Below are 20,646 nucleotides of genomic sequence, written 5' to 3'. Positions count from 1 at the left end.
AATGAATGGCTATAAATGACTCATTTTAAGGAGCAAAGCAGTACCTACATGTGAGATTTGTTAAGAGAGTTTCAGTATTTTCTTGCTGATCTACTGCTTGTTTGTTTGAAACAAGACAAAATGTAAGATCAGCTTAGAAAACGAGTAACGAATAGGTCTTTTAACCAGGCCTGTGCTATAAACTCCAAGGTAAATTGATTCCGAGAATCATGTTTAGTGCCCAAATTTGGATCATTTTCTTTGGAAATCTGGAGTAACAGGCTCTGTGTGTCCACTAACTCATTTCTTTCCAAAAAAAAGTCACTGTTATTATGAAGAGTAACAAAGTTGTACTTTAAAAAGAAATTAACCTGTTTTGTTCTCACATAAACCAATTTTTCCCAACTTTAATTTTACTCTTTAATTTGTTTTCTTTTTTAATTGATACACGACAATCCATGTTTTGGTATAAACATGGTATATAGTCTATACAATAAACTACATTTATACCATAAGTAGGATCAATTCTATCTCATGTCAAAACAGTTATCATTTCGTTGTTCATATAGCACTTAAGACCTCCTTACTAGCCATTTTGTGGTGTACAGCTGCTTGCTGTCAAGCCTCCCTTGTTGTCCTACAGAATGTTCAAAGTCACCCTCATCTCCAGCTGCACTCCTTGTATCTGCTACCCATTTGCTCTCCATGAACCCCACCTCCACATTTCCCAGGTTCTAGCAACTGATACTTTCCTCTTTTTATATGATCTCAATTTTCTGGCATAAATAAGAATACACAGTGTTTGTCATTTTGTGACTGATACTGCACGTAACTTGATGCCCTTCAATTCCTCCATATTATTACAGATGACATGATTCATTTTACAGTTAAACGGTGTTTTCTGTGTATTAGTGTATATATAGAAGGAGAGGTTTTTTAGTAGCCACTCTCTCATGGATAAGACACTTGGTTTGATTCTGTATCTTGGCTATTGAGAGCCACTTTTCCGAACTAAGTTAGTAGTATTTTTAAAGTAATAAAGCACCATTTTTTGTAATCTCCAACTTCAAAAGTAGGAGTATATGGAACTATAATGTATAAATTAATTAAAACCAATTCTACATTTCAAAAACTACTAAGATTAAATTTCAAATAATCCTACCAGAAACAAATTGTTTATAAGTTTATAGATGTATTGATTAGCTTGATTTAGTTATTCCACATTGCATTCAGGAATCTTTATGTTTCTTTATATCCTTACCATGCATATAACTATAATTTGTTAATTAAAATTTGTCATTTTTTTTAAAAAAGGCTTAGCTTTTTAACAAATGCTCATCATTGACATCATTATAGAGAGTTTGCCCAGGCTCCAGAAAGCACATAGATAACACAAATTGAAATTTTAATTTTAATTTTGATTTTTTGTGGGGACGGGGTGTTTGCACAGCTAGGGGGCAGACATGAAAGTCCTGGTAAATAAGTGCAATCCTGGCCCATGATATGAAATTCCCAAAGAACCAATAAAAATATTATGCTGAAAAAAATGAGAAATAAAAATCTAAAAGTATTACCTGTTACCTTTTACACAACCAACATGCATTAAGTTTGACCTAAATTACAGAAAATACCTACAAACTTGTTCCCATGCCTGTCTTTTGGACTGCCTTAGTAGAAAACATATTCAAATAAGCACTGTATTACACTTCTAAAATACCAATGGCAGTGAAGAAAGGATAGATTAGCAGGGATTTACTCATTCGTTTGGGCGCTAATCGTGAACTTTGTGGGAGAAGCAGTAAAGTATGCTCCCGGAATGATCTGACACTGTGGTCTATTTTGTAGAGTACGAGACACCACCAAGCATGGGAACAGTAAAGACTGGGAAGTCTAAAGCCTACACAGTGGTACTTTAAACAGGGGGAATGGCATCAGATCTCATGTCGCTATGTAAGAGTGGCGACTTGTGAACCTTCCCAGCTGTGTGTGTGTGTGTGTGTGTGTGTGTGTGTGTGCTGCATTCACTGCAGGAACTTTACAGACATACTCCAAGTGAGAAAGAAGATGAAGTTACTTTTGTTTCATATTAAAGCATTCTATAAAGTCATGACAGTTAAAGATGGTGTTGATATAAGATCAGATTCATCAATAAAGTAGGACATATACTAAAACAATTTTACATTATTTTATCTATAATGATATCATACATAATTATAAAAATTTTAAAAATTGATTGCTGTACACTATTCTCAGACCTCCACTTAGGAACAATAGCCTGCATGCCCATTCTCACAAACTACATTGAAATAAAATGTAAATAAAATACTAGAAGAAACTGAAATAATTTTACTAATAGAGGAAAGAACACTGTATTCTTGTGTACATGATAGAAATCACAAAGGGGCAGCAGGTTTGACAGTATAAAAAAGTCAAGTTTCAGTTTAAGAGGAAAGTAAGAGCAATAAATCGAGTCAATACTTCATAAAGACTGAAGTGTCTTTCAACAGAGCAGATTAATCGTTCTTTCAGATCCCGAAAGCCTGGGCTTTCCATGTTACCAAATTTATTCTCAGTTTCTGGGAAGAGAATTCCTATTCCACAGTAATGGTTCCCAGTTTTCCACAAATAAAGAATGTAGAGATCAAAGTAGGAGTTCTGAGAAATTCCTCAAATAGCATTAACAATAAATATGTTTTTACAAAAATTAAAAGTGATCCTCAAAATTGGCAGATATATGAAAGAGAAATATATATATATATATATATATATATATACACTAAGAAGATATACTAAAGGTTTTTTATTTAATCAGTAGGAATGTTTCTAATAATACATAATCCTTAATTAGTAATAATTGCTATTTACTGAAAAGAATGTGTTTCTGGGATCTTAGTATAAAATAGTCTAAACATAGGTGTGTTGATTTATTTCTGTGTTCTCTGTTTGGCTCCATGGCTTACCAGTCTTTGAAAATCCCCCACACCATGGTTTTTTTTTGATTTCTATAGCTTTACATTTTATTTTGAAATCACAAAGCATGGTGCTTCTAGATTTAATGTTGTTTAAGATTTCTTTGACTATTTTATTTTCTATCGTGAGATATGTCATGCAGATATTAATAGAGATTGTCTAAAGTCGACTTTTGATAGTAAGGATATTCTGACAACATGCTTCCTCACCAGGAACGTGGGATACCCTGTCACTGTTTATAACTTCAAAATAAAACACTTCATCAAGTTTCACTCTTCCGTTACTCTTAACAGGTATTTATCCTGTTAAATATTTTCATATTTAATTATTTCACATCTTTTATAATTGAGATTGTTTCCTTGAATTCTTTTGTGAAGAGCTAACTGTAGGGCTGAAAAAAAGTATTCAACAACCATACATCTGATAAAAACAAAAAAAAAATGGCTTAACAATGTATGAAGGAATTGAAGCAGCATATTTTAAAAGAAGCCATCCAAACAGCCAAAAGAATACCGACTGCTCTTCAGAGGACCTAGGTTACATTCCCAGGATTTACATAGCAACTAACAACATCTCTAACTCCAGTACAAGGGATCCCACACTCTTATTTGCCCCTGTATGTATTTGTATGTATGTGATACAGACATATATGCAGCCAAAATACCCATACACATAAAATACATTATTTAATTTATAAATATAGTTATCATATGATACAGCAATGACATGTGCAACCAAAAAAACCAAATCATGTTAAAAAGAAGTTTGCATGCCAGTATTCATTAAAGGATTATGCACAAATCATAATAGCCACAAGATGGAATTAATCTATATATCTATTAATGAATAAATGGATAAATAAAATTGTGTATGTGTTCACATTGTATATGTGTGAGTGTATGTGTGTGTGTGTGTGTGTGTGTGTGTGCATATACAAAAAGTAGTATTATTAAGAAAATAAACTGGGCACAGTAATTCAAACCAGACTTTGGAAAATGGTACAGGAGAATCAGTTGTTTAACATAATCCTTTGCTACACAGTGAATTCAAGGCCAGCCTGAGCAGCAAGAGATTTATCTCAAAACAACAACAAAAAAGGGGATAAAGAAGGAAGATGGAAGAAGAGATCATTTTGTCTTTTGAAATGGCAATGGTATGCATAGAAGAAATTGCTACACAAAATAAGCAAATCTTGAAGTTATAGGCACCACACAACACTGGTATAATTAGAATCTAAAATGATTGAATTCACAGAGAGTAGAATGGTGGTTGTTAGAGAGACTGAGAATACCATGAACAAATGGAAGAAAATTTCAATTAGACCTGAGAAATAAATTCAAGTGTCATGCTGTTGATATTGATGGTAGTCAAGTGGTCTATCATAGAACAGGATGACTGTGGTCAAGTATCCTGTCATTGAACACAATGATGATTGTCAAATGTCCTATCATAAAACATGGCAATAAGAGTTAAATGGTCTATTGTAGAATATGATGATGATGTTAGGTGTAGCTAGATTTTTTTCAAAGCCTACTTTTAATGATAATTCTTAAATTCTTCAACCTCCCTTCTAGCCCACCACTCATTCAAGGTAGTAGAAAAGAAAGGATGTAGGGGAGTGGACCTCTTTAGAAAGGTTATTTGAAGCAAAGTCCATCTGTATTGTCAAGAACTCAGCAGTTAAGTTCACATGTCAAGAGCAGTTCAATCCACTTACAAACACTTTACAAACATCCCAGCAGTCTAGTTTGGTAGAGTCAGGAGAGCAAACACAAATCAACAGTGGCAGCATTACCTAACACAGACATTCAGGCCTCAACCTCAGCATCAGTCAGTAGGAGGGACCAGGGCCAACAGAAATGCCAGGAGAAATTCCTGGCTGTGCTTCTCTCAATAAAGTAGCTAAGATGTGAGACCAACAAGCATTTAGCTATGTTAGCAAGCCAAACTAGCTCTTGACACTCTGTTGATTTTTTTGTTTGGTTTTATTTTGTTTTATACTCCCTCAAAACATCACATTTCCTCCATGGGTCTTGCCTCAGCCACATGAGTCTGTCTCACTTGACATCACTCCGCCAATCAGCCTGAGTCCTCTGAAGTAGCAAGAAGCTACAGCAAATCACCAGAAGTTTTTTATGAATTTCTCTCTATGGAGTCCCTACAAATGGAGCTCAGCTGTGTTATGTAAGGCAGACCAAAACTTGTGTGTCATGAGCAAAAAATCCTTTGTCATGTCTCCTTTCACATGCTGTTTGAACAGAACATCCTTTCACCTATGCTTGCTTCAGCAAAATGTTTCTTCATGTGTTTGTCCCAGAAAAACACCATCCAACATAATTTACTTTCCAAAGAACCCTCAAGTTTCCACTTCGGTAAGGTTCTTAAAACTTAATGCAATAATATATTTAGGTATTCTCACCATTTAAAAAAAATCACATGAAGCAAAACTATGTGAATTAACTCAAGCCAATCTTTCCACACTATATATATATGTATGTATGCATTTCAAGACACCCCAATGTACACCATAAACATATTATTTCATTCACAAGTTGTAAGAAGTAAAACTTAAGTTAGGAATTAAAAACTGAATTACTGTTTCTTTCAGATGTAGAGTTTTGACTTTTTTTTTTAAGCTAAGAACTCCCAGATGCCATTTATGGAGCGAGATGCTCTGTTATTCCATAAAATAATTTCACCTAGGAGACACACAGCAGGAGAGCGGCTCTTTGGAAACAGCATTTCATTTTCTCAGTAAATCAAAGTTCATCTGATTAATAGAAAGCAAAGGAAAAAATCGAACCCAAACACAAAGAATTTATTTTTAAGAAGACCATCCCATCTCAGCTGAGTGATTGTCTTCACACAGTTTATTTGAAGCCAGCAGGCTTTTCCAGCCCTGACCACCCCTTTCTGTTAGAATTCTTAGTTTTGGATGTATGATCAATTGCTTCATGCTGTTTTTCCTCAGCAAGCTATAGGTTCACCTCAGCTGCAAAAATATTCTGAACTCTAAGCAAAGCCCCCATAGGCAAAGTCAGGATGGGATCCTTCAGAAGCCAACAGGGAAGCTTTGTAGGAATCTACTCAGGAATTTGAGGAAAGTATTGAGCAACTGGGGGAAAGTGGGTCCTTTTACCCCTGTTTCTAAATTGAATCCAAAAAGTGATTAAAGTCCTTTTGTAAATTCATTATCAGAAGGGGCCTTCAATATGTTGTTTATCTAATCCAGTAATCTTTCTTCTAGACTAGATACATATTATTAACTATTAGACAATCAGAACAATGTCAGAAGCTTGGATCAAGTCATCTAGGGAGCACTCCATGTTCCTGCCAAACTTGGTACAGAGTTTCTAGGCTTTTAAGCCAAAGTAAGTAATAGTGAATATCATTATAGACAAGAATCGATGCCAGATTTCTCCTGATGGATTGCGTTTGTTCCCTGTCATCTCCAAAAGGTTGGAGATTAATATTGGTGGATTTATGCAGAGCGGAAAGAATCATTCCATCATAGAAGCCTGATAAGAATAAACATAAATGTATTCATTTTAACCATTGAAATTTCTTCAAGTGGTTAACCACTGTTCCCCAAAACTACAAGAATCAAGATAATTCATGTGGAAGCAATCTCACATGCCGAACATGGCACAAAAAGCCTCAAAACTGCTACATTTATCATTATGCTATAAGGAAAGAATTCTAACTTCACCCCCCCCAAAAAATGTCTCTTTTGGGCTCTGTCCCCCTTTTAATCTATTAAGCCAGTGGTTCTCAACCTGTGGGACACAATGCTGTTGGTAAACCTCTATTGCCAAAACTATTTATTTTACAATTTATAACAGTAGCAAAATTATACTTAAGAAGTAGCTATGAAAGTCATCTTATGGTGGTGGGTCACCACAATAGAAGAACTAATTGTATTAAAGAGTGGCAATGTTAGGAAGGTTGAAAACTACTGTTAAGACATCATAGGATACGGTGTACAATGAAAGACTGTAAGCAGGTCTGTTGTGCAATTTCTTGATTAATGATTATTTGATATGGGTGGCCCAGCTCACTATGGATGGTTCCACTCCTAAATAGGTTATCCTGTATGGTACCTGAGTGTGCAATGAGGAACAAGCTGGTAAGCAACACTTCACTGTGGCCTCTGCTTTAGTTCCTGCCTCCAGGTTCCTGCCTTGAGTCCTTGCCCTGACTTTATAACAGGTGATCTCAAAGGAGAAATAAAACCTCCAAGTTGCTCATGGTCATGATGTTTCTCACACGTCTTTATCCTCATTAAGACAGAAATTGGGACCACGAGTGGGGTATTACTATAACAAACCTGATCATGTACTTCTAGGATTGTGAAGGATTTTGGAACATTGGCCTAAAAAGGCCATTGGAATGTTTGAAACTTGATGAGCTGTTGTGGGATCTTGAAAGATAATGCTTACAGCAGTGCAGAAGATAGAGCCATGGCTTCTGAACTTTCAGGGGTATGTTTGAGAGTCCCTTAAAGAGTCCATCAGGGCCATTTATGTGATATTAAGAATCTGCTGTTTCTGTTCAGCTGGTGCTGAGCAACCAACTCTAATTAGGAATAGACCAGAAAAACAAAAGTAAAATCTTTGCTTTACTGGGAAGAGTGATGTTCATTAGCTTGAGCTAAGAAGTGATCAGTGATTAAGAAGAGCCATAATTACTGATGATCATAAATCTTGGAGTATTTCAGGCTGTGTGCCAGAGGGAACCAAGTAACATCTTGTTACTAACTTCTACAAATTCACCAGGTATATAAATAAGAAAATGAAGAGTCTTGTATATTTTAAAAGTGAAGGACTTTAACTTTGGTTTCTAACTTTTTTTAACTTTTGTCCTCTAACCTGACTAATCATGCCTATGTCCTGCCACAACAATGTCTACCTGTCTTCTCATGTTCAAATCTGTCCATTACCTACCCTGTCTGCTCACTGAGTCCCCTCTTCTCATTTTTTTGCCAACCTCCCTTTCTCTCTACCAGGAAGACCTGCTTTCCACTTCCTGACCTGTTACTGGTATTTCAGCTCTTCATTAAATCAATTAGAGAATTCCATAGGCAGGTGAGGAAGGACAGAGAAATATCTTATAAAAAGTCTCTCCCAACAACATCTCATGCCAACAGCCAAACTTGATAGTTTGAGAGTCATCCAGGTGGTACTGATTTTGAAGGCATTCACAGATGGAAGCTGAGGCTTGACACTATATGGCAAAGATAGAGTCCCTAAAGGGAAACCAATACAGGCCACTGATAAAGATGCGTCATCACCTCCAGTGGAAGCCTCAGGATTGAAGTTAATGTTTGGCACCATAAGGTAGGATCAGTGTCCTTAAAAAATGCCTAGGAGAGGCTACTGTTGAATATGCCGTCAAGTGTCTCTGAAGACTCCTCTATTATGGAGATGTCAGTACCATGGAATGACCACCAACAGCAGCAGAACAGGTGTGGCATAGAACAGGTCTGAGCTTATGAGACAATCTTTATATGCTGCAGGTGGCAGAGTCAGAGGATTTATGACTGCACAGGCCGTTTGAATCTTATATCATGAGTAGATCCCACACGTCCGACATTGAGCTCTTTACTCCATTAGACTTTGGTTTTTATTTTGCTTTGATTTGGTTCAGACCAGGCTGATTATAGAAAACTAACCTTTTCGTTTTAAATTTTATTTTTGAGATTATAATATAATGTCAACACTTCTCCCTTTCCTATCCTCCTTATAACCTTCCCATATAACCCTCCACATTCTTCTTCAAATTCCTGGCCTCTCTTTCATTGATTGTTATTGTATGCATATATATATATGTATACACACATTCCTAAATATAACCTGTTTGCTTCATATAATATTACTTGTGTATATCTTTTCTGAGCTGACATTCAGACAGTAGACATCTAATCGGTATGCTCTTCCCTGGGGAAGACCTTTTCTACTGCTTTCTGCTTTCCTAGTTTGACTATATTTCTGTATAGGGTTGGGGCCTTGTGAGCCCTTCTAAATCCACTTTAGCATGTCTACTGGTGTCATCATTATTCAGTCTTTGATAGTAGTGTTCGTGAGACTTTATGGATGTAGCTTTGATACCCATAGGTAAGTGCATTCTTTATCCTTCATCAAGAAAAAGTGTCTTTGCAACAGACAAAGACCACTACAGAAAGCCAAAACCAGTTAAAATGTAGTTGTGGATCCCAGTTGCTGTGGATAAATCTTCAAAACATTCCTTTAACTAAGGCTCAGAGAACAGTGTGGAAGAGGGTGCATAAAGTTTGTAAGAGCAGGAGACTAGGAAGTTAATGGTGAGATTAACTTGGTTTTGTTCTTGCAGGAGCCCACAGTTGAGTTTGTATATTTATAGAAAGTAGATATTTTAGAGAGGCTGGAATTTAAAAGTGCTTGAAATTCTAAAGACTGCGGAATTTTTAGAGTTTGAAATGCTTTGTATTGGCATGCTGTTTTTAATATTAGGTCTTGGTGATCAACAGGAAAGGAAAGGTTATGCATAATAGTAATATGTTTGTGTGTCGAGTTGACAAGATTTCTAGTGTCCTGCCTATATTTTAGCCAGTTTGACACAAGCTAGAGTCTTATGGAAAAGAGAATCTCAATTGAGAAAATCCCTTAGCAAGATTTGCTTGTAGGTAACTCTGTATTGAATTTTTTTGATTAATGATTGGTATAGGTAGGTAGGGAGTCCTGGATGGTATAAGTAAGCAAAATGGGAATCAAGCCAGTAGGTACCACAGCTTTCTGGACTCTGATCAGTTCCTGCCTCAAGTTCTTCCCTGACTTCTCCCAATGATGGACTATAATCTGAAGGGCAAAATAAACTTTCTTCTTCAAGTTGCTTGTGGATATGGTGTACGACAGTAAAAGATACCCTACCAAAGATAATTCAATAATATGAGATTATAAATAGATGCTAGTTGAAAATAAAATTCAGAACTTAGGAACTAGCTTAATGATTCCTCTTGTAGAAGACCCAAGCTCTATTCTCAGCTCCTATTTCAGGCTGGTCACATTTGCCAGTTCTCTAACTTCAGAGGACCCAACATCCTCTTCTGGCCTCAGTAAGCAACAACATTCATTTGTATATACTCCCACACAGACAAGACATACATAGACAATTTTTAAAACTGAACATAAATCTTTAAAAGCTAAAGTATATAAAATAAAATGCCCAAATTCATCAATAAGTGTGTGTGTGTGTGTGTGTGTGTGTGTGTGTAGTGTGTGTGTGTGATTGCCAGAAAAAATGTGACTTTTTTTATCTTCAATCTGCCAGACAAGAACATTTCAAAGAGGAAGCATTGTAAAGATGATCTTCCGCAGCAGTTATTAAGCTGTGTTATTTTGTGCCCTATCCCTTGGCAAAGAGCCTTAGGGTGTGCTTGTAGTGAGCTGGTACAGGGAGGCGACATGGGAAGAATATGAAGTCTTCCTCAACCAGTTTCTTTCACCTTTCTTTTATTGGGTTAGGGTTTAATTTAAGATTTTATTTTAGAGGATATCTCCTAATAAGTGCATTAAAGGCCTTGAACTAGTCCAAACTACATGAAAGAATTAAGAGCGCAGGAACTAAATCTACAATTAAACTATGATAGGTGTTGGAGCTAAGGAAGAATCCTGCTTTTGTACACCCAAACTACAGATAGTGAAAACAGTGAAAGTACTCAACCATTTAGAACTGCAATAGCCCAGCAGTTCTGTTGATCATATGACTCTAAGAACATCAACACCAGCTTCAAGTTTCTCTAATTTCCATTTGGTTTATATTTCAGAATAGTGTCTGGTGTTTCATTATCACATTTCTGGGCCCAACAATTGTTTTAGAAGTTAATATTTATGACTTTTACAAAAAGAGAAAGAAAGAAAGAAAGAAAGAAAGAAAGAAAGAAAGAAAGAAAGAAAGAAAGAGGGAAAGAAAAAAGAAAGAAGCAAAAGAAAAAGAAATAGACAGACAAACAGACAGAAATTATTATGTAGAAGACTAAAACTGCAAACTCCAAATCAGGAAACATTACAAATACTGCTCTACATATAAACAGATAACTCTAAATCCCCTCCCACCAATCACTTCATGTTTATAGATTTCTAGCTTTTTAATGTGTATGATGTGTATGTACATCTGAATGTATGTATGAATGTGTATGAATGTGTGTGTATATGTCCACTATAGCATATATATGGAGACCAGAAGACAATTTGAGGGTTCCAGTTTCTTCTACTCTGTGAGTCTTGAGAATTAAACTCAAGTCAGTAGGTAGGACACAAGTGATTTCATATTCTGATCCATTTCATGGGTTTCAAGAATTTTTATTTCTGTACAACATAGAAGGTTCCTTCAGACCCAAAAGCTTAACATTCTATTTTCCAGGATATTCTGTTTATGTCCACATCTAGGAGCAGTGTATGTAACTATTCAACATGTACTTCTGAATGCAATTTATTATTTGTTAGCATTTGCCTACTAATCCATGGGTTCTCCAGGCCTTGTCTTTTATGATTCTATATTTCCCCACCCTAAAAATGCTTGAATTACATATTATTTATTTATTCTTTGGGTCTGTGAGTACGGGCATGCATGATAGAATATGGTGTGGAGGGCACAAGAAAATCTGAGGGAGTTGGTCTTCTATATACAGTATGTGAGTTCCTGAGGTCAAACTCTGGTCATCAGGATTGACAGCTTATATCTTTAAACACAGAGCTGTCCACATCCTAACTTTTTACAGTTACACATATACACAGACACACACAAACACACACAGAGACACATACACATAGACAGAGACACACAGAGACACACAGAGAGAAACACACAGACATAGACACAAACACATAAATACACAGATACACACACATACATACACACATACACAGAGAGAGAGATACACATACAGAAACACACTCAAACATACATACAGAGACACACACATAGACACACATACAGAGGCACATAGATACACAGAGAGACACATAGACTCACAGACACACAGAGATACACACATCACACACACAACACACATGCACGTGCACACACACACACACACACACACACACGTGGGTGGAAGGAGGAAGAGACAGAGATGAAGACAGAGACCAAGATGTGGACAGAACTACACAGTTTCTTTTAAAAATTCACAGCCCTGTAATCTCTGCCAAGCTTATGAGTTGCACAATCACCACAAAAATAACATATCTAATAGTTCCATTAAGCCTCCAACTCCCCTGTGGCTTTTTATAATCAGCTCCATATCACTGCTATTTCCTGGAACTCTGGGTTGTACTGTTTGTCATTGTGGCTTTGCTGTTCTTTTTGTGTTTTGTCTTGTTTTTATTTTTGAAATCTCAACTGCATATTTCTTACTTTAGTCTGTAACTCTTAAGGTAATGTTCCCTGAGCTTAATCTGACATTGTATTATATAAGCTATCTTATTTAGTTCTAACAATGTCTCTGTAATACTAACATGCCTACACCTGCACTATTTTATGCATAAAGGAACAAAGACTCAAAAGAGGAGGAAATTTTCCAGTGTCACATATCTAGTACACAAAGAAGCCTAACTCAGCATGGACTACTGCTGTACCATGCTGGAGGTGACTCATCTTCCCTCTCTGTTATCATTTATGTGATATCAAAATAAACCTACGCTCCTCTGTTGGTTTCAGTTTTCCATTACATGAATTAAAAATAAAACCTCAATTCTCTGACATTCTTCTTCTTACATTAATTACTTGATACTAAGATGAAACATCTGACCAACACAATGTAAAGATAGAAAGAACTTATTTTGGTCCATAGTTCAAGGATATAGTTCCTCATGGTTACAAAGTCAGACTATGAGAACATCACACTATAATTGTTGTCTTCCCTTTTGGTGTAAAAGATTTATGCTTTTCATGGCCAAGTTCTTTTTATAGCATACAGTGTTTAAAAACATGACAACATGCATGATTGCTGATGCCAAACTCAGACTAACATGTGAATTGCCCACCAACACAATGAAAATTTAATTAATCAGCTTTATTATTTTAAGAATGTAAACATATCTAAGTATAAGCTCAGTAGTGTGTTTTGGTTGGTTTAATTTCTTATTGCAGATAAACTCAAATTAAGAGTGGGATACATGTGTTGTAATATTTGCATGGATATATGAATCGCTTCAACAATATTTTAAATAGAATAAAATAATAAATCAAAGTCATTTCAGACTGGGATAGTTTTCAAGGGCAGTGGAGAGGAATGAGAAGAATAAACATTTGTTCTTTTTAGAATATTTGTCTTTATTAGTGCCTTCAATAACTTTACTCTAAGCTTTGTATTTTATGTGAAAACTTTCAATATCATTACCAAATGTAAGTGGGCAAGTTCTAGTTTATGCTTCTTCAAGACTGTCAAATGTTGCATTTTAAGTACTGCCACTCTGCAAAGGATATCCTAATATGAGTTATTAGGTCATCCTAAAATGATGACTTTCTATACCTCGAAGGAATGGCAAACAGAATGAGGTCTTTCCTTCAAAATGGGCATGATCCTGTCTCTGCAAGATAATTTGCTCACATAAGAAAGAAATAGTCAAAAGCTGAATATTGTACTAAATATTTTCATGCATGTCATTTAAATTTTCTACCCTGTGTATTTTCAAGGGATTTCCATAGAAAATATAAAAATAATTCTAGTAATGATTAAATTTACTTTACTTCTCTGTGCCTCATGAGTTATTTGAATTCTCTCACTTGTTTTTCAAAAACTAATCACTTATATTATTGCTGTTCAGATGGAAAAATCCAGGCTTCCAGATTATAAGGAGTTCACAGAGAGGGTTATCCAGAGAGGCAAAGCCTGGCACCTAGACTTAGGATCTCAGTGATAATGTATTCTGTTGTACCATGAACACACAGGAGAACTGTAAATACTCAATAAGTCCTCTTTCACCAAAATCTCCACCATAGCATTGCATACTAATCCCAGTGACTCTGTCAGAGAGTCATTCTCACTGGCTCAGTTTAGCTAATGCACAGAACGTACTTTGTGATGGTCATTTCATTTGTTCTTCTCTTTATCATCCAAGTCTATGACATGAACATTCATAGTCTACGCTGAACAACATTAGTTTCTAAATATTTTTTCATAGGAGAACCACACCATTAAGTTAGAAACAAAACCAGAAATACACACACACACACACACACACACACACACACACTCACACACACACACTAAATATAAGGAAATGAAGAAATAGCAAAAGTTGAAGTTGGGTCAGCCATGTACTCAGCACGACATTTATCAGATATACGCTGAACTGAGAGACCAGTTAGATCATCTCAGTAGGGAGCTTTGTAGAGCAGCTGTCTCAGGCAGCACCCATATGCAAGAAGAAAGCTGTGTTCAATGCTTTCAGCACACTGTTAACATCTGACCAAGAGAAGCATTACTATACTCCTACACCTAGAGCATTGACATTTTTCACTTGACCATCCACATACCAAGAATACATATTCACTCAGTACTCTATTCCCCACAAGGTTAAACACACTCTAAGGCTTTTAATTAGACTTACAGTGGCTCTGGTGAAAATGGCTCCTACATCAGGCCCAAGAATGGACTGTATGACTAAAGATGAGCTTGCTTCATTCATTTATCTCCTTTTGGATGCATGGCCGAAAAGTTAATAAATAACAAAATCTGAATATTTGGTGGTTTACATCCAGAATACTAGAAGAGACTCTTTACATACATGACAAGAATAGGAGTCTTGGGACATATAGAGTCTTGGGAGCTACACAGGAATGCCCAGAGGCACAAGATGGGAAGAAATTGCATCCTAAGTTGCATTTAATAACCCACTGGTTCAATCTTCACCTATGTTTGGCCTTTAGTTATGTGAACAAATCAATTTCACAAATTGTTTTAAACAGTGTGTTTGGGCTTTGTATTACAGTGAACTCTCCTGAATTAACAAGGAATGAATCAGGCCTTCAAAGTGGATAGGCCTTGTAAGAAGTGATGTTAGGATACATGAGATACAATACATTCTCCTTGACTCCAGTGCTGGCAAATTTACAAAATTTTGTACATCACTCTCTACTTTAGTATAGTCACCTGCCTAAAAAAAAAAAAAAAAAAAAACTAGTTGAAATATTTTTATATTTCCTTTTGCTTTGTAAATGACACTTAAGCCTTTTATAATACTCTATCCTCGTTACAACACTGTCAGACAGGTATTACTATTTCATCTCTATAGATAAGAAGACTGAAGTCATTTTATCAAGGTAATAAATCTGTCAGATTTATAAGTCTAAGACGATGGACTTAAAAGCACGTCTCGGAAATCCAATCCATTTTTATTTCTACTTTCTTGAGCAGAACAGGATTTCATCTCCACATAAAACTGAGGGATGGATCTTAGTGTTCTGAGGTACCTGGAAAGCATAGCAAGAATCATAACTGCACTTTGCCATGTTTCCTGGAAATAAAACACATGAACGATGCTTACAAAAGCAATACCAACTTAACTCTAGATTCTACATCAACCTTTAGGAAGTCCTTTGAATTATCCTGGAATTACCAAGTGCACTGTGATTGATTTTTTTGTTCCCTAATAATCCTTTTTAAGGCTAGATTTTTACATGTTCCACAATGCCTTCTGGATTATGCCTATGAACAGTGCCAGTCCCGCCCTTAAGTAGAATTGTATCAAATGCTAAATATAATGACACTGACAGTTTAGAAATAGTAATGTCAAATGCTCATCAATGGTGCTATAATGTGGGTACCATTATTACTGATACATGTGTCAGGAGAGCACGACTTGGAAAGTAAATCACTTTCCCAGCATTCTTAGCTGTGCTAACCTGCAATAACATTCCTACTTTAATTCAGTGTTATTCATTATTCAACCTGAATTTTTCTAGACATCATCCTACAAATACTGGCATTGTGACCTTACTACACTTCATGGATATGGAGAAAAATTAAATGAAATAACATACATTGGATTATACTGCCTCTCAAAAGAAATATAGCATACATGAATATAGCATATCATGAATTGATTTTCTGACTTCTCAGTATGTTGAAATGTATATGAAATAAAGTGGGTTTTATCACTTTTTCTCACATTACTGCATGTAAAACATTCCTATTTACCCCATTGTCATTAGACATGAATAGAATAGATCCTTTTGTACATATACTGTATTATTTCCTATTTTAATTGTTTCCAGTCATTGTTATTTACTTGTGTGTATGTGTGTGTATTGTTGTTATATTTAGAATATATACTCCATGAGAACAGAGAACTTGATTTTAATCACTAATATTGCCATTGTCTACTTCTGACTCTTACTCAATAGATATTACTAAATGACTAACCTGTTCTGTTTCATTGTAAATATAGACTTTCAAAGGATATATTTTATATATTTTAACATCTTTTTCTGAAGTACTAATGTGCATGAAAAATGCTGTGTTAATTTAATCTCCTACTAAGGTTTCTATTTCAAATTGAAATCATTAGAGGAATTTGATGAGTAAACTAGAAACAATATCCTAAAAACTAAATTTCTTTCAATTGACAGAGGACGCAAGTAATGATCAACACATTTGATGATGGAAAATGGTAACAAAAGTTACAAATCAAGAGAAAGACAGAGATAGATAGCTAAAAGAGAGCAGAGAAGGAAGAAAGGAGAGAGAGAGAAAATGAGACAGAGACAGATAGAATGAGAAACACACAGAGAGAAAGAGTTGAATGCAATATAATATTGCAAAAGACACCAAAAATATAGAGAGGTAGCTTTTTAATGGCAAACTTTACTGCAGTCCCATGATTGAATAATGTCAAACTATATAAAAATATTTCCCCAAAACGTCAAGGCAATAGAAAAGAAACCATTTTTTTTTCTGGCCTATATTCAAGCTCAGAGAGTGCTAGCCAACCCCACATAGGGAATGGACTTTTCACCTGCATATTTGGGCATATGTTCAGATAGATTTTGCTCAACTCTCAGAAAAATAATTTTATAGTTACACAGGAATTTATGGATTTTCCATACACAGTGACTTTTAATAGCATTTTAGAATCTTTGAAAAATAAGAACTAAATAGCTAAAACAATAAGTTCTTTCAAATAATAATCAAGACAAACTTTTTCATTTAGTTTTCTCTATTGCCTTCATGACTAAATGTTGTTTTTAATGTTGATTCTCAATTTTTTAAAACAGAAATCAGCTACAAGTGTGTACACTGAGAAAAGTTGAAACATGATTGTTTCCAGCAGCAACTTAGCTGCTGCCTTCTCCACCTAATGACCAGTTATTTACCTGGAGAACTTTGGCACTATAATAATACCAGAGTGCACTGCGACTTGGGAATATCATGCACACCTGCCTTCTGCGTCCAAACGATGCAGCTATGCATCTCAACTGTTACAATGGGTCTGCATTTCCAGACATTTTGCTGTTATGAACAATTTTTAAATTGTGTATTTCACATGTGTATTTATAAAGCACATACTTTAGGATGAAGAAATTTTTTTCTAATCCCAGATGAGATCCTCTTATTAGTATGGAGTAACCCCCATAGACTTATGTGCTTTAAAGCTTGGCCCATCAGGAATGTCACTATTAAGAGGTGTGGCCCTGTTGGATGAAGTGTGTCACTGTGGAGGTAGGCTTTGAGGTTTCATATATGCTCAAGCCATATCCAGTGTGGCAGTCTCCTTCTGCTATCTGCAGATAAAGATGTAGAACTCTCAGATCCTCCTCCAGTACCATGTCTGCATGCACACTTCCATTCTTCTCATCATGATGATAATGAATTAAACCTATGAAACTACAAGCCAGCTCCAACTGACCTTTTCCTTTATAAGAATTGCTGTGGTTATGGTGTCTCTTCAGACCAATAAAACCCTAACTAAGAATGGTCAAACTCTTAAGCTTCAGTTTTCCTATTAAGTTTGGATCTTAATAACCATTTTATGAAGTTATTGTATTAGCACCATATACAGGAAAACTATTTGAACACTTCTAGTACATAATAAGTACACAATTAATAACAGTGGGTAAATATAGCTCTCTGGCCCAGGCCAAAGACCGTATTCATTGGGAAAACCACTTTCTGTCCTTCAAGACCTGTCATTCACTTGAGAATGACCTAAATGAGACTGCCTCTGCCTAGCTACCACTGATGTATGAATTTCTTATAGACCCCATGAGATGAACCCACCCCCTCGTCATCCCACACCATGTCATACTTCTATCCCCACCTCCTTGACCTGTCAATATAAGCAAAGTGCTGCCACATTAAAGCAAATTCCTACTTTGAAGAGACTCCCAGCCTGATGTGTTTCTTTTGGGATATAGACACTCACCATCCTGCTCAGCCCCAAATAGACCTAGCTGGACCAGGTTCTCTCCTTTCCCCTGGACCTGTTGGCAAAAAAGGCAACAGTAAAATATGCCATGGATCTGGGCCAGGCCAGTATGATGGTGGGCCACACTTGTTCACTTCCTTAACACCCAGCTCAGTGCATCTGCAAGGTCAGTATATCACTGGTCTTTGGATCATATTCATATTAAATTATGGTCAGGAAGATAAATGTTCCTTATCCCTGTTCTAAATGTCATATTACAACATGAAAATGTGACTCAAAGTTCAATATATCTACAGATCCACTCAACATCATTCAGAACTTTTCCCCGAAAATCTGAAACACTACATTTTATGACTGTTTGTGCTGCGTTGAACCTACAGTTGTCAAAACATTGCTACATGTTGAAAAAGGACTGTATGTGTTGACTTCTATAGAATATAAAATTGTAGGAAAGTAACTTTGTATTAGAGGAATGTGGAAACACTATGCTATTCAGCCATTATATGTAGGTGACAATATAAACAGTGTTGATGGAAAAAAATAACAACTTAGGACTAAAAACCACTCAATGTAAGATTCCATGTCATCAAGTAGAAACCTGAGTTGTTTGTTCTTGAGGTTTGTCCTTCTGATACATGAAAAATATTTTTCTTTCTGAGAATCAGAAGCAATAAGAAATAAGTCATTTACCCACCAGGATTTTGCACACACCCCTATTTTAGGGCACGTTTGTCATCCCTGCTTTCCCCTGCCTTTTTCTACCTGTAAAATTGACCTGCTTTGTAGCTTATTGGGATCGTGCTAATCTTTAGACTGCATGCTCCTCACTTCATGAATGCCGAATAAAATCCAATCAGATCCCTAAAGTTTAATTTACTGTAATTTAGTTCTTCATCATTAGTGGTAAGTCCTTGATAGTGAGTTCTTCCCTGTATGATATGATGAGAGTGGAATGAGCATTGTGATACTCCCAACAACTCCTAGTCACAGTCTTATCAGGAAGAAATAATCAGCTCAATGTAAACTGAGATGTCCACCCAGTCCTGAAGAGGAATGCTCTCACATATCACACGAGATGAAGGAGCTATGCTTAAGGACAGCCTTGATTCCTAGGCTGAATCCTGGATTAGGAGAGGGAATATGAAATCTAAAATTTGGTTAATGAAGTTAGGTTACCTACCTACATTAGTTTCTTGTTTAAAAACCATTTAGTGTGGTTAGATAAAATAGTGAAGAGAATAATGAATATACAGGAATTCTCTGTGTCATCTTTACAACGTTTTGTGAATTAATATTGTTTCAAAGTAAAAGGCTATATAAAATTAACTTGAAAAGCAATCATAGAACATAATTACAGCTAAATAAGCAAAATTAAATGCATCTTATTAAGATGGCATCTATCTGTATTTTTTCCAAGATTTTAAAAGACTAAATTCATGAAGCTGAACTATTTCTATATATTTTTGACATTATAAATCACAGTTTTTAAAAGAAATACCTACATTTGTTTCAACCTTAACTCCTTGAAGCTTTGCTAAAGTTATCAATTTACACTGCTAAGAACTGAAAAAGCTGAATGCATGAATATTCTCTATATTTGAATAAATCCATTGCACCTAGACTTTGGAGATTCCATCAACATTTTTAGATCTTTAAGAGCACTTAGAATTCAAGGAAGATTCTACTACAGTCTATCCTGTTATTTCTAAAGGAAGCATCTTATAGAATCCATTCCACCTCTCTATTACCAAAACAAAACTAACTCCATGTTGCTAGTAGCTGGGCCTACCTAAAGAGCCCTCAAGTGTGGTTACTGCAAACTTACTGCCTTAAAAGATCAAAAGCCTTTTGTTCATATAGATGAGAATGATAGAATTTTAGAGGCAATCTTGAATTTTTTTAAAATGTTAAGCTAAGCCAAGAAGATGGTGATAAAAGCTAGAAATCATTTATTCCTTTTTTTTTTTTTAACAAGGTGCTTAATTTTCATTCTGTAAGTTACCTGAACCATGGAAATATCTGGCTTTATAGATTTTTCTGTGTTGTTTTTGACTGTTTCACTTGAAATAAGAATTGTTTGAAACAACTTCAAAGCATGAATAAAATGTGTTTTGGTTTTGAGGTCTGTGTTGGTGACTCAATGGAAAGCTCTGATTAGCACTTAGTGTTCTAGACTTCTTGTTCAGTGATCTTTCCTTTAGGGACTTTGAAGTGAACTCAGAAATAATCACAGGGGTTCAAGAAACCCTAATGAAGAGGGAGGTGTATCTGGAACCTTATCAAAGAAATACAG

The sequence above is a fragment of the Mastomys coucha genome, unplaced genomic scaffold (assembly GCF_008632895.1).
Source record: "Mastomys coucha isolate ucsf_1 unplaced genomic scaffold, UCSF_Mcou_1 pScaffold3, whole genome shotgun sequence".
Classification (NCBI taxonomy): domain Eukaryota; kingdom Metazoa; phylum Chordata; class Mammalia; order Rodentia; family Muridae; genus Mastomys; species Mastomys coucha.
The sequence above is the reverse complement of the archived record's forward strand: the minus strand, read 5'-3'. Positions refer to the sequence as shown.